This window comes from Frieseomelitta varia, unplaced genomic scaffold, assembly GCF_011392965.1.
Source record: "Frieseomelitta varia isolate USP_RPSP 00005682 unplaced genomic scaffold, Fvar_1.2 scaffold_473, whole genome shotgun sequence".
NCBI classification, from domain to species: Eukaryota; Metazoa; Arthropoda; class Insecta; order Hymenoptera; family Apidae; genus Frieseomelitta; species Frieseomelitta varia.
In genome coordinates, this window is record NW_025110227.1 from 58063 (window position 1) to 72356 (window position 14294).

Below are 14294 nucleotides of genomic sequence, written 5' to 3' on the forward strand. Positions count from 1 at the left end.
AAAAAAAAAAAAAAGAAGAAAGAGGGAGGGAGAGAAAAAGGGTTGAACGAACGTCAGTCGGTAACTTGGAACTATGCGGTGCTCCAGTTTTTCCCTCCGATCGAACTTCGCCCGATGCGATCGAGAGGAAATAAGAAAAGAACACGCGCGTTATATAACAGATCGGAGCTTTGTTATTAAAAGTTCGAAGAGAAATAATTGACGGCCGCGATGACAGGGGCGGGGGGGGGGGGACGAGAATAGATTGACAATCAACGTAATGGCTATTTATACTTCGTTTCAAAGTGTTCATCGAGTTCTTCTCTGACGAAATTTTCGTTTCGAATCATTGACTTTCACTTCCTGGTTTTCTTTGACGAATTAATGAAATTGATGAAAAGCTTCTTCTTGTTATTATTATGTCTATCCTGACTTTTATTTTTCTTTTTAATTTGACGTATCTTTCCTTTCGATGTTACGCATAATTTCGAGATTTTAGGAGGCGAGCACGTTTTTGTCGAGTGTGTCGATAAATTTTAGTGGGAGAGAAGATACTGAAACGTCCTGTATAACTTCGCTGCCTTCGTGGGTATGTAAAGACACGCGCTTCACAGAGGACCAACGGGACGCTTCGGAGCGTCGTGCACGCTGATGGATCGTTTAGGTTCGTTATACACTGCTTTTTCCGCCGGCTTGCGATAGCGTGCGTCAGAGGTGATTAAACTCGAAGGTCGTCCGACGAAAACTCGTTTAAATCGTGGCTGTTTAAACGACACGTAATAATAATTGTAACGTAATTACACGACGTGTAATATATTTCAATTGTACTTTAAAAAGAAACTGTCCATGCGCGTTATTAGGAATGAAAAGAGATTCCCGACTGAACGCGAGATCGAAAGCGCGCGAGTGAGACGTTTCCGTCGAGAAGACAGAAGAATGATAGATAACAATGTTGCTATAGTAATTTCATTACAATCCGGTATAATCGTTCCTTCGTCACCAGGCTACTTTCACTTGCGGTTTTCAACTTGAAGAATGAATCGCTGTTTGCGGCTTTAATACGTAAAGTTTGCAGGGCTGCACGCGTGAAATTAGTTGATTGAATGAAAAAAACAAAAAAAAAAAAAAAAAATCGAGCCGAAGTGGAAATCGGAAAGCTTCGCTCTCGTTCGACCACGATGCGCACGAAGTGTAGTATAGTATAAAGAAGAGGCACTATGCATGCTTCCGTAAATGTTTATCGCTCGTCTGCTATCTCTTCAAGTTGCCTTGAGGGTCCAAGGACTCGAAACAATACGAAACACACACGTATGTACTGCGTCCGCGAGTATACCGGTTCGTGAGATCGTCGCGAGTCTCGCGGTATTCGAGAGGATCGGCTCGACACGCACGATGCCTCCGACATAAAGAGCGGGAAACTCACTCTGCGTCTTGCTGCGGACCACGCTCGCGATTGCGTTCTCCTCTTCGTGCAACCAATTCCGCTTCGCCGTTCTTCTTCTCTTCTTGAATTCTCACGTCGCCGTTGCTCGAATCCTCCTCACCGCACAATAAAGAGGTACACAGAGAGTCAACACTGAATCACTCGACGAGACAGAAAGATCGTTCCTCCGTTGACGAAAAAAACGGGAAAAAAGAGCGCGCGCGAGAGAGAGAGAGAGAGAAAGATGTACACGTCGCGACACCGGAATTTCAATCTCGAGGAATCACTGCGCGAGTCTCTAGCGGAGGCGTATTTATCGCGTGTAATCGCGCGGCTCGGCTTCCCGGCGAATGCTTCTCGCTCGTGAAACAACCGTGAACACACCGTGGAACATGCACGACACACACACATACACAGAGAACCGTGCCACGGGGAAAGAGACAGAGCACAAGAGAAAGAGAAAGAGAGAGAGAGAGAGAGAGAGAGAGAGAGAGTGCACGAGAGAAAGGGATGGAGAGACAAAGAGTGGGAGAGAGACAGAGAGAAAGAGAGAGAGAGAGAGAGAGAAAAATAAAGATAGAGAGAGCCTCGTGTGCGATCCTCCGAACGGAGCTCTCACCGTGCACTGACTGCTCCGCTCCACTTGCTCGCCTACCGTCAATAAGATCGATCGTCGAGTCCACTACTCGCGAGAGATCACACTAGACGCGCAGCGATCCGCCGAAAAACTCCCGTGGGACGCTTCTCCGCCCTCTGCAGCCCTCCTCGCCTCCTGTTCTCCCTCCCTGGCTCTCCCTCGCTCGTTCCTTCTCGCACCTCCCCCCTCCCTCGATGCCCTCCCCTCCTCCACTCTTCGCCGCGGTCTCTAGCGTCTTCTCCCTCGCCTCCGCTGCCCCACTCTGCCCCCCACCCTCAGTACATTGCTCTGTGTGCCACCGTACGCGTACGCGCAGCGTCCATCCGTGTAGACGTCCATACGTACAAAGTAGCGTACTCTCTCCCTCGCTCCTTCCCCCCTGCCGCCACCTCGCCCCTTACTCCCGCGCCCGCCCCTCCCCCTCCCCCTACCCTCTCCCTCCCACCCCATGCCAACACGTTGTCTCTTTCTTGTTCTCCCGTCGCCATCCTTCTCCCTTTGCGGTGCTCCCCCTTTCTCTTTTCGTTTACGTTCTGTCATTGTTCGACGCGTTGCGATCATCTCTGTCGCTTTTATCGCGGGGCGCGCTATCGCGAATTCCGGCGGCCGGCGACACCGGCGTTACGTGAACTCGACACTGGTCCCGCGGTGTCATAACACTGGTAACAGCCTGTCGCGGGGGGCTATTATTAAAAGCGCGCGGAACGTTGGGGGGCCAGTTATCACGAGGCGTGATGCGCGGCCTGTTTGCCACACGCCACACCCCGGAACCGCAAGAAGGAAGGAAGGAAGGAAGGAAGGAAGGAAGGAAGGAAGGAAGAGAGCGAGCGTCCCGGTGACAGCCTGACCGTCCCGTGGTTTTGAAGGACGCGACACGACCCTGGTCTCTCGGGAGCTGCTCGTTCAGCTTCCACCGACCTTAAAGCTGCCGGCTCCTTTCCTGTTTTCCACTCGAAGAAGCATCTCAAGAAAGAAGAGATCTCTTTTCTTCTTTCCTTCTCTTTCTGGAGCTCTCCTCTCCTCCCTTGTTCTCTTTCGTTTTCAATGTCATTTCCCTTTCGTCATCACCCTCCTCTCCCCACCTAGGTCCAGGAGGCAAGATAAACAAGAGCCGGCTGAGAGGTCGAACGTCGAAGGTGGCGCGTTCATTGGCTCGTATCGCTAATGTTCGTAGTCGGGCCAGCAGCGCGTCAAGTGCGCGCCTCCGCGCTGTTCCTTCGTGTTCCGACTCTCGTCACACGTCGCTCGGAACCGTTCGTGCCTTTCCGTGTCGCTCCGCTTTCGCGCTTCCCTCCCGACTTGTTTCACTCCCCCTTTGTCCTCCTCCTCCACCTCCTCCTCCTCCTCCTCCGCCACGTCATCCCCCCTTCCCCCCGCCCCTTTATTCCTCGCGTTCACTGCTCAACTTCTCCTGTCTCTGTCCCCATCTCTGATTCATTCCCTCTGCTTTTCTTCCTCCCTCATCGTTTCGATGCTTCTCCTCTCCCTCTTTCTCTTTTCGTATTTCCATTCCTCCCTTACCGCCGAATCCCCCCTCGCCGACGTCTCCTCCTTCGTCACTGTTTTCCTTCGTTTTCGTCTCGTTTTGTCTTTCGTTTCTCTCCCCCTATGTTTCCTCCACCCCCTCCTCGTCCTCCATCCAACTCGACTTGATTCTCCTACGCGTTTCTCTCTCTCTCTCTCTCTCTCTCTCTCTCTCTCTCTCTCTCTCTCTCTCTCTCTCTCTCCCTCCCACTTTTCTCTGGCTCCCCCCTTTTCGTTGCTTCTCTCCCCCCCACTTGGTCCCCATACGAAGTCCCACCAATCGTATACCAACGCGGAGAGAGCTCTAGCGATGGAAACGATGCCCTCTCGCAAACTGTATCGATATGCTTCCCGTGGAAACCCTCCGCGCTTTTCCATTCGAAGTACAGGAAGTATACACTCTATAATATACCACTCGCCCGTGTCCCTCGCTTTTACACTGTTTTACACGTAACAGATCTTGCGTCATCTTTTATTGATTGGAATAATTATTTTACATGACGCGCGTGTGCGTGGGTTTTTGCAGATAGAAAAACCCATTGCGGCACTCGCCTTGAAGGTCGAACGAAGGGTTGATAAAGGCAGCGCCGTCGAAACGAACGTACTGCGTTGTCGGTTGTAACGAAAAATTTGAGAGATTAGAGAGGGACTCGGAGATATGTCAAATAATAGAGGAACGGAGGAGAAGAATTCTCCCTCTCTCCATTTAGGTGCGGTCGCTCGACTTTCTCAACTCGATATTTAACTCGTGGGAGATCGTAGATGAAAAATTCGAGTGTTATCACATTATTCGACAGAGATCTATAACGGTAACACCGATGTATAGCATACAAATCATCTTAATATTCAGCTACAGAGGTGGCCAAAGATTTAATATTTAATGTTACAAACTACCCCTAGAAATTTTTCAGTTTCAGTCTTTTCTTTTTTTTTTTTTTATCACAGAGAAACTGTCGATAGAATTGTTACAGTTTTATCGCTGGCTCTCCATCTCTTGTCGTCCACTTTTTTGTTTCTTCCGATACGTATCCCCGCTAAAAATTCAGCTAGTCCTCTTGAACCTCTGACCCCTATCGTTCCTCTACCTACAGCCAGGATGACACATTCAAAAAATTCCCTCTCTCTATTTTTCTTCTCTTCTCCACGTCACTTGTGCAGTATTTGTCCTCTCTGTCACTCCGTACTGGACGACGACCACTAGGCAGGTAGCCCAACAGCAATCTCCGCGACAAAAGCTACCACTTTCCATTGGAATTCTTTTCGGCGGTCGCGGTCGATCGCTCGTGTTACTACTTTCAGAAAGTATACAGTTTTTTTTAATCCCCGGCCGTTGGACGCCTCCGCAGATTTTTATCAATCGCGCTTTCTATTTTTCTCTTCTCTCCAGAATAGATACGTCTACTTTTCCTTTTTTTCTTCCGTCTTATACTGCAACGGATACACTTCTTACTCCTACAGGTTTCCCTGTTAACTGCACTTGAAAAATTTCTCTTGCGACTCTTAAATTTACAAAGACGAATCAACGATTAATAATTTTAATTCGCAACACACGAAATGATAATTAGTAATTTCAATGTTTGCAACACGCGAAATAATAAAATATTTCTAAATAGAGAAATTTTGGAATTTCGATACAAAATTTACAAAGGTGATTCAACGATTAATAATTTCAATTCGCAACACACGAAATGATAAAATATTTCTGAGTAGAAAAGTTTTAAAATTTCAATTTTTCAATATTTTAGGTAAAACATTTCTAAATAAAGGAATTACCACGTTCAAGAGATCGGAAATCTCACGGGGAAAATTCGCCTGCTCTAAAATTCGTAAGATCTGCTAGAATTTGTTCTAATTAAAATTCGCTATCACCGACACGCGTCGATAAAATATTTTGAAATAGAGAAATTTTAGAATTTCAATTTTTCAATATTTCAAATAAAATATTTCTAAATAAAGGAATTACCACGTTCAAGAGATCGGAGATCTCACGGGGAAAATTCGCCTGCTCTAAAATTCGTAAGATCTGCTAGAATTGGTTCTAATTAAAATTCGCTATCACCAACACGCGTCGATAAAATATTTTTAAATAGAGAAATTTTAGAATTTCAATTTTTCAATATTTCAGATAAAATATTTCTAAATAAAAGAATTATCACGTTCAGGAGATCGGAGATCTCACGGTGAAAATTCGCCTGCTCCAAAATTCGTAAGATCTGCTGGAATTCGTTCGAATTAAAATTCGATATCCCTGACACGCGTGTTGCCACCGGTTGAAAATGAGAGAGAAAAAAAAGTTGGACGAAAGCTCGCGTACACCGCGACTGGTTAACCGGTGAACCAGTCCGCTGTCCGCCACGGCGCGGCGTGAGCAAATAAAAAACGACCAGTGCGAGAGACCTCTCTCCCTTTCACGACATCGATATTTTAATTGTTCCAGCTCGTCAAGGCGACTCGCTTGCATCAGCGATCGTGTGCCATAACACTCAATTGACTGTGTAACTTTCCTCCGTTCCCCTTCCACGCTTCGTCGATTCGCGTTGCGATTTCCTGACGCTCTATTGATCCCTCCTCGGGCAACGTTTCCTTCCACTTGTTTCCACAAAACACGGAGGAAGATCGAGGCAAGTTGCGGGCTGCCCCCCCCATTAACAGAATTAACCAAGCAGCTCAGTCAATTAGCACTGATTAAAAATCTGCAGAATCTGACTTTTTTTTTGCTACGCGCAAGACACGTCAGGTCGGCAATATACAAATGAATGAACGAGTGAATATAAATAAACGTATATTAATATTTAAACCTGGTCGTTAGATCGTTATATAAAAATTATACGACGCCGCGGTTAATTATAACGTCATCGGTTATTATAGTATTGCGATCGGTGATTTCTGATATTTTATAAATTATTTTTCAAACTCTCGGTATTTGTAATGGATCCACTAGAATAAAATCAGTCAGTTGTCCAGTCAGTCTGGACTTGAGAATCATTCATGGTAATGTTACAAAATTCTTTCTCGAACTTCTTGGAATTGAACAGACATTGAATTCGAAATTTCATAAAGTTATACAAGGTGAAAGAGACTTGATTTGATTTTCACGATTACTTCAGACACTCGTGTGCTTTGTCATATTCATACGCGACAGAACGGTCGTCATTTAAGTTAACTTGCTTAATCAGCAAAGTTCCGTCGACAAATAGAATCTAAGGAAGAATAGAATCTAAGGAAGAATAGAATCGAAAAATAGAATCTAAGTTGTCTAATCGAATCGAAGGAATTCTCAATTTTGCGTACAAACAAGATTTCATTCGCGATGAAGGTTTACGAATAATTTATTACGTAGTTAATGTAACGAGCTCGAAATATCGACGATAGGAAGATAGAAACGAGAACGCGATTGGTTTGGACAAGCGTGGCCTCGCGTCACAAGCGGATATCTAAAACGCCGGCTAGAGGGTTCGTTTATTAACGTCGCTGCAACTTGTTGCTGGCCGCGTTGCCGCCGCTGAATAACGCCCTTCTGACCTCTCCGGAAGCTTCCCTGTCCACGGCGCGCTCCTTTCAAGGAAACCGAGTCCCCCCTTCTGCGGTCCCGTGCTTCCGCGTTTGCCAAATCGCTTCTGCCACTCGAGGTAATCGCGGTCTGGCCTTCGAAACTCATCCTCCGTGCTGTCGGTGTCCTCGACACCGCGTTTGTGGTGCTTAACGAAAAGCGTTATGCCACTCGTGAACTCGTGAAACGTTGACACGTTGACAGTTCTTGCCAATTGTAGGTTAACTTTAGAATAATTTGGTCCGTCCTTTTTTTCTTTTTACTTTTGGTTAGAATTTGTGTTTTCTATCACATTTGAGTGATTTGGTTTCTAAGGAATACTAATGGTAGAGAATATAATTTATTAACGCGATTTTTTTTTTTGAACTGTAGGTCAACTTTGGAATAATTTAGAGTGTCCATTTCCTTGTTTCTTTTTTCTTTTAGTTAGAATTTATCTGTTATATCATATTTGAGTGATTTGGTACAGCATATAATTTATTAACGCGATTTTTTTTTCAAACTGTAGGTAAACTTTGGAATAATTTAGAGTGTCCATTTCCTTGTTTCTTTTTTTTTTTTAGTTGGAATTTATCTGTTCCATCACATTTGAGTAATTTGGTTTCTAAGAAATACTAATGGTAGAGAATATAATTTATTAGCGCGATTTTTTTTCGAACTGTAGATTAACTTTAAAATAATTTGAAGTGTCCATTTCCTTGTTTCTTTTTTTTAGTTAGAATTTATCTGTTCTATCACATTTGAGTGATTTGGTATCTAAGAAATACCAATGCTATAGAATATAACTTATTAACGTGATTTTTTTTTGAATTGTAGGTCAACTTTGGAATAATTTAGAGTGTCCATTTCCTTGTTTCTTTTTTTAATGTTAGAATTTATCTGTTCTATCACATTTGAGTGATTTGGTATCTAAGAAATACTAATGCTATAGAATATAACTTATTAACGTGATTTTTTTTCGAATTGTAGGTCAACTTTGGAATAATTTAGAGTGTCCATTTCCTTGTTTCTTTTTTTAAAGTTAGAATTTATCTGTTCTATCACATTTGAGTGATTTGGTATCTAAGGAATACTAATGGTAGAGAATATGATTTATTAACATGATTTTTTTGCGAACTGTAGATTAACTTTAAAATAATTCGGAGTGTCCATTTCCTTGTTTCCTGTTTTTAAAATTAGAATTTATCTGTTCTATCACATTTGAGTGATTTGGTATCTAAGGAATACCAATGGTAGAGAATATAATTTATTAACATGATTTTTTTGCGAACTGTAGATTAACTTTAAAATAATTCGGAGTGTCCATTTCCTTGTTTCCTGTTTTTAAAATTAGAATTTATCTTTTCTATCACATTTGAGCGATTTGGTTTCTAAGGAATACTAATGGTAGAGGATCGAATTTTTAAATGAAATTTACATTTTCAATATCGATATTGAGTAATCTATCGCGAGCAGGGCGCGAAACGCGTTAACACGTTTCTCAATGACATGCTGCTCGACGATACTGGGGGGACGTATGAAGCAACAGCGATAACGGGGCTGCGGACGAAGGGGATGAAGTGAAAATACCGGTGTTTTTGATTGTGCATTCGGGGGGTGAATGTTGCTTGTTGCTCTTGGGATCCTGCCAATGGAGAGGAGGGTTATTCTCGACGAGATTGCGGTATCACTGCGCGTGGATGGTGTTCTCGAATTGTTGCCCGTGCTGGCCTAGCGGCAGTTTTATTAGAGACTCGACTTCGTCTTTTACTATCGGCGATAGAATCTTTTCTAGACCGATGACGGTGACTTGTTGGTGTTCCTCGGCCGTGGTTACATCAGCCGTGGTATTAAATGTAAAATAAACGGTTGAGCTATGAGGTCAGAGGCATGAATCAGAGCCTTGGAAGATTCTCCGAGTCGCAATTACAGTCACGTCTCAAATATTCTCGAGTGTTTAGAAAGTGTTTCAAGCGTCAGCTCCTTTGCTCGATTGTCCAAGGCCGGTTATTAATTCAGCAAGTTATTTCACTTGTTTACTTTTACGTTCTTTGACAAATCGTGGAACTTGGTACTTTTATTAAATTCGCGAAACAGGTGTTGATTTTAATTTATTGCACGGAGATGAAAATTTTTAAAAAGTATTCCGTTCTATCTTCCTTTCAGATCGAAATCTGTTGTTGCATTCAGTCGTGCGCAAACAACTAAAAACGTCACAGCCTTTTAACATACAATACTTGTAATATCCATCTGGAATGATCATAACTCAGCCGTTCAGGAGCATTTTATTACCTGGACGGAGAGGCAAGAGAATAATTTACTGCGAAAGTAGTAACTATAACCACGCTCCATCAAGATTTCAAACGTTCAAACAAAGATAGGAAAGAAAACTGTCCGACACAGTTGACACGAGCGACAGCGGATACCAGCTATCTCCGTTTCAATAAATTTCACATTATCCATTCGTTTCATCGCTACCGTGTCTCCTTTCACCTCCTGCCGTTTCACTAACCCTCTAACTGTATGATTTAACTCCCTTGCGCTGGCGACTGGCTGCGCGGACCGTAACGAGTGACCGAACCGTATACAATAATTCGTCGCTTTCTTCTTCTTTCGAAAATACCGGCTCATGCCGGTATATCACTGGACAGAAATTATCGAAAAGTAATAAACTTGTCATTTGTTTCGCTTTGGTTGGTACATTTAAATATACTTAACACATTGTGGACGGGAGATGCGAATTCGCGTCTTTCGATTTTCAATTGTTGCGGACGGGAGACGAGAATTCTCGTGTTTCAACGTTGCGAACGGGGAACGCTTTCTTGCGACGCAGGCAACATTATATATAATTTATATTATATAATATTTATATAATATAATGTTACATAATTTTTCAAGAAGTAGGGAAATTGTTTTCTAACATACCACATTAAGAAACGTTACTAGAGGTACTTTCAGTTTATTTAATAAAATACCTCTGAAATGAAAAATAATTAATAATTTTAATTATTAATAAAATAATACACTTGTTAAATGCTACACATTGTCTCGAACTCTTTCAATCATATATCAAATAATTCAAAAAGCACGAGAAAATACAGGCTGTATGTTTGTCAGAGGATACCGTCCTCAATTTGTTAGTATAAATATAAAATAAATAACAGTTAAAATCTAAAATACATAATAAATAGATTCTCAAATATTGTTATAAAAAATATATGCAGTAATATTTAAGAATATTTTAAATATATGTAGTAATATTTAAGAATATTTTATCAATGTGAATTGAAGAAGTGCATATACGCATTGTACAAAGTTTCCCTGATGTTTCAAAAATGTGCGAGCCCACGGGCGCAATGTGTTAAAACTGAGAAAATGTCGCAGTTTGGGGCAAAAAATTCTCGACGTATGTCATTCCAGCGCAAGAAATTAATCCACGAAAAGTCTCTGAAATACGATCTACGAAAATTTCCTTTTATCTTCCCACTGCGTCCGTGATTCGCACGATGTGAGCCCCGAGAACACCTTGGTACCACGTGTGTAGACCCCGTTGCAGGTGCAACCACTTCCCTCTTCCGCGAGCCGGACAAAGTGGAACGATCGTGGCGACGAACGACGATCAGCGTGATTCATCGTCAGCGAGGATCTTTCTCGATCGTGGCCGTGGTTATCGTGGCGTTCCTTCACGTTTCACGTGGCTCTCGAGGCTCGTTCCAACGCGGCCATCGACTTTTCGTTTAATTTTCGTCGTCGAGTCGCGTGGACCCCGGGCGTTCGATCGATTAATCGCCGGCGATCACGAGTAAACGACTCGATGGACAGCCCCGGGAAGATTGAGCGTTAATTGTCAGCCTCCTCTGCCGGGGGAAGAACCATTCAATTACTGTTTTGAGATCGTTAGGACACGCTTTCTTTTGCTCTCTTTTCTCCCCTCCCCTCCCGAACGGAGTCTGTTTGCACAGCCCGATTTACGGCGATTGGATAAATTGAAGCCTGTTTTACGATTTCGAGTAATCGATGTTCTTTTGCTTTTCCTTTTTTTTTTTTTCTTTCTCCTTAACTCGTTAAACGAATCGCGACAAGCGTTTCACACTGTGCACCTGGAACTCTCGCACAGTTTCAGCCTCGTTTTAACAACAAATAAAATGATTTTCAACAGATCAGAAGTTTTAAAGTAAGCAGATTTTAAATTTTGATGTTTACGACTTTCGCAGAAATTTTTGGTATTTAAAAAATAGGGATCAGAGTAATCTTGTGATATTTTTAAAAAATTGCTGCACACTGAATTGCAACAGAGAGTCGCCTCGTTTTAAAAAATAAAGTGACTTTCAACAGATCAGAAGTTTTAAAATAAGCAGATTTTAAATTTTGATGTTTACAATTTTCGCAGAAATTTTTGAGATCTAAAAAATAGGGTAATCTTGTGATATTTTTTAGAAAATAGTTGCACACTGAATTGAAACAGAGAGTCGCCTCGTTTTAAAAAATAAAATGACTTTCAACAGATCAGAAGTTTTAAAATAAGCAGATTTTAAATTTTGATGTTCATAACTTTCGCAAAAATTTTTGATATTTAAAAAAGAAGGTAATCTCGTGATATTTTTTAGAAAATTGTTGCACACTGAATTGCAACAGAGAGTCGCCTCGTTTTAAAAAATAAAATGACTTTCAACAGATCAGAAGTTTTAAAATAAGCAGATTTTAAATTTTGATGTTCATAACTTTCGCAAAAATTTTTGATATTTAAAAAAGAAGGTAATCTCGTGATATTTTTTAGAAAATTGTTGCACACTGAATTGCAACAGAGAGTCGCCTCGTTTTAAAAAATAAAATGACTTTCAACAGATCAGAAGTTTTAAAATAAGCAGATTTTAAATTTTGATGTTCATAACTTTCGCAAAAATTTTTGATATTTAAAAAAGAAGGTAATCTCGTGATATTTTTTAGAAAATTGTTGCACACTGAATTGAAACAGAAAGTCGTACACGTTGACGATGACTCTTTTACTTTGTCTATGAATTTGGGGAAGTTAACGATGGAAAAATACGATCGGATTGAGAATACGCAGAGTGGAATTAATCCTTGTATGGGCAGACAGAATCCCGCGGTCATCAGACGAGCGTATTTTAATGTTTACAACTTTTGCATAAATTTTGATACCTAAAAAATTAGGTACAGAGTAACCTTCTATTTCTGTTACAAAATAAAACAATTATAGAAATTATAGAGTACTATGTCTATTTTTGTTTTATATGCCTTCGTTGTTAACAAAATGCTGGGTCACTCGTCTGAATTTATATAAACGTATCAAATGTGTTAAATATTTACTACTCGAAATATATTCAATGTGATTTATACGTTCTGAAATACCGATTTATGCTGCAAGTACATGATTGTTTATCAAATACAAATAGATGTAAAAATTAAATAACGAATTAACATTAAACGAACATTCTAATAGAATGTAAAAATCGAAGCAAGATCAGAAAGATAGGATATAACAGAATCGTATTAAACACACACGTCACAGAGAATTCACAGAGGCAATCTCTAACACTTTCTTCTCGCGCGTTTCTTAGTATGCACTTTCCAAGAAAATATCGTGCAAAGATAAAAACGTAGGTGTATAGAGTTACTATCCGCGAATGATTTACGAAGAGAAAGCCGAACGTCGATCTCCGAGATTCGAAGAGAATCCATCCCGTTGAATAAGAAAAATCGAGGCTGACGATGAAATAAACATTCGTATCCATAAAAAGGGGAATAAAATCGTGACGAATGGCCTGTAAAACGGCCATCACTCGATCAGGTAGCATTTCCTTTTCTTTTTTTTTTTTCCTTTACAGAAGTTACCTGTCGGGTCAAACGAGATTTATGCATAATAATCTAAACGCGTAACGTGGCGTCTCTTTTCTCTCTTTTTCTTCTCTTTTACCCCCGTTGGTATCGTACGGTCAATATTTATTCGTGGCATTGGTGCACGGTTTAACTAGCGATAACTGAAAGAGAAAGAGAGAGAGAGAGAGAGAAAGATTGCATCGATCATCGTTGTCCCCGGAATCTTCCCTAGGTGGAAGCCTCGAGAAACTCGACTAATAGACAAGCTTCGCTACAGACAACCGCTATTAAATTTACCTCCGCCACAGTTTCGGATTAATTCGTCTCTCGGGGCGGATCTTGCTGTTAGTGGAACTTTGACTCGTCGGTGAATGTGGTTCCCCGGTGTCAAGGTTGCCTGGTCTCTCGCCAGTCGAGATTTCGGTTCTTTTTGTTTTTAAAAGAACTGTCGATTCCTTTTCTTTCTCTAGCCCGACGAGATCGTGAATTTTCAAATATTGGAAACTCTACAAATTGGACGATTTCCTTCTCTTCTCGATTTCTAGAATTGTCAGTTCGACTCGAGGGTAAAATGGAAAGGGAAGAAATTTCTCAAATTTTCTGTTCGCAGTCCAAGGAGATGGTGAATTTCCAAATATCGGAAACTGTTCAAATTTGACGATTACCTTCTCTTCTCGATATCTAGAATTGTCAGTCTAACAAACATAATATTGAAGATAAAATACAAAGGGAAGAAATGTTTCAAATTTTCTTTCTACTTGCTCTTCTTAATTTCTAGAATTGTATCGGTTCAAGTCGAAAATAAAATAGAACAATTCCCTCCCTTGATACTAAAAAAGGGAAGAAATGCTTGAAACTTCCTTTTTTTAATCCAAGGAGATCGTGAATTTTGAAATATTCGATTCTTCCTCTTCTTGATTTCTCAGTTCAAAGATCAAATGGAACATCTTTGAAACTAGAAAAGAAAGAAATTACTATTTTCATTCGTTTCTGTCTAGATAAATATATTTTTACACGCTAAAGTAAAATTATCCCAATTATCTTCTCAAGTTTCTCATTTTATATTCTTAGAAAATTTTTTTCGACACTCCTTGTCAAGCGCTAATGCTCGATCGTAATTATTTACACGATCGATGCTTGCGTAGATACGAAATTACCGATGCACCTATTTATTCGTATATTGTGCTCTCGTATTTTCAAGATGCATTTATGTACAATCGTTGATTCCTTACACTGAACGAAGAACTTTTCAACGACATATGAATAATGTCAGTTCTTATCAACTGGTTCGGTGGAAAACACGAGCGCCGTGCTATCTTATCTGCGAGATAAGACAAGAGAAAGGCCCAGTCGAGACCCAGAAC

The 14294-nt window shown here is 41.1% G+C and overlaps 1 protein-coding gene across 1 annotated transcript in view; it reads right to left on the reverse strand.

Annotated features, from left to right (window-relative positions):
* Positions 1 to 14294, reverse strand: part of LOC122532787 (methylcytosine dioxygenase TET2-like) — a 92166-nt gene that overhangs the window by 57800 nt on the left and 20072 nt on the right. The gene's annotated exons all lie outside the window — the stretch shown is intronic.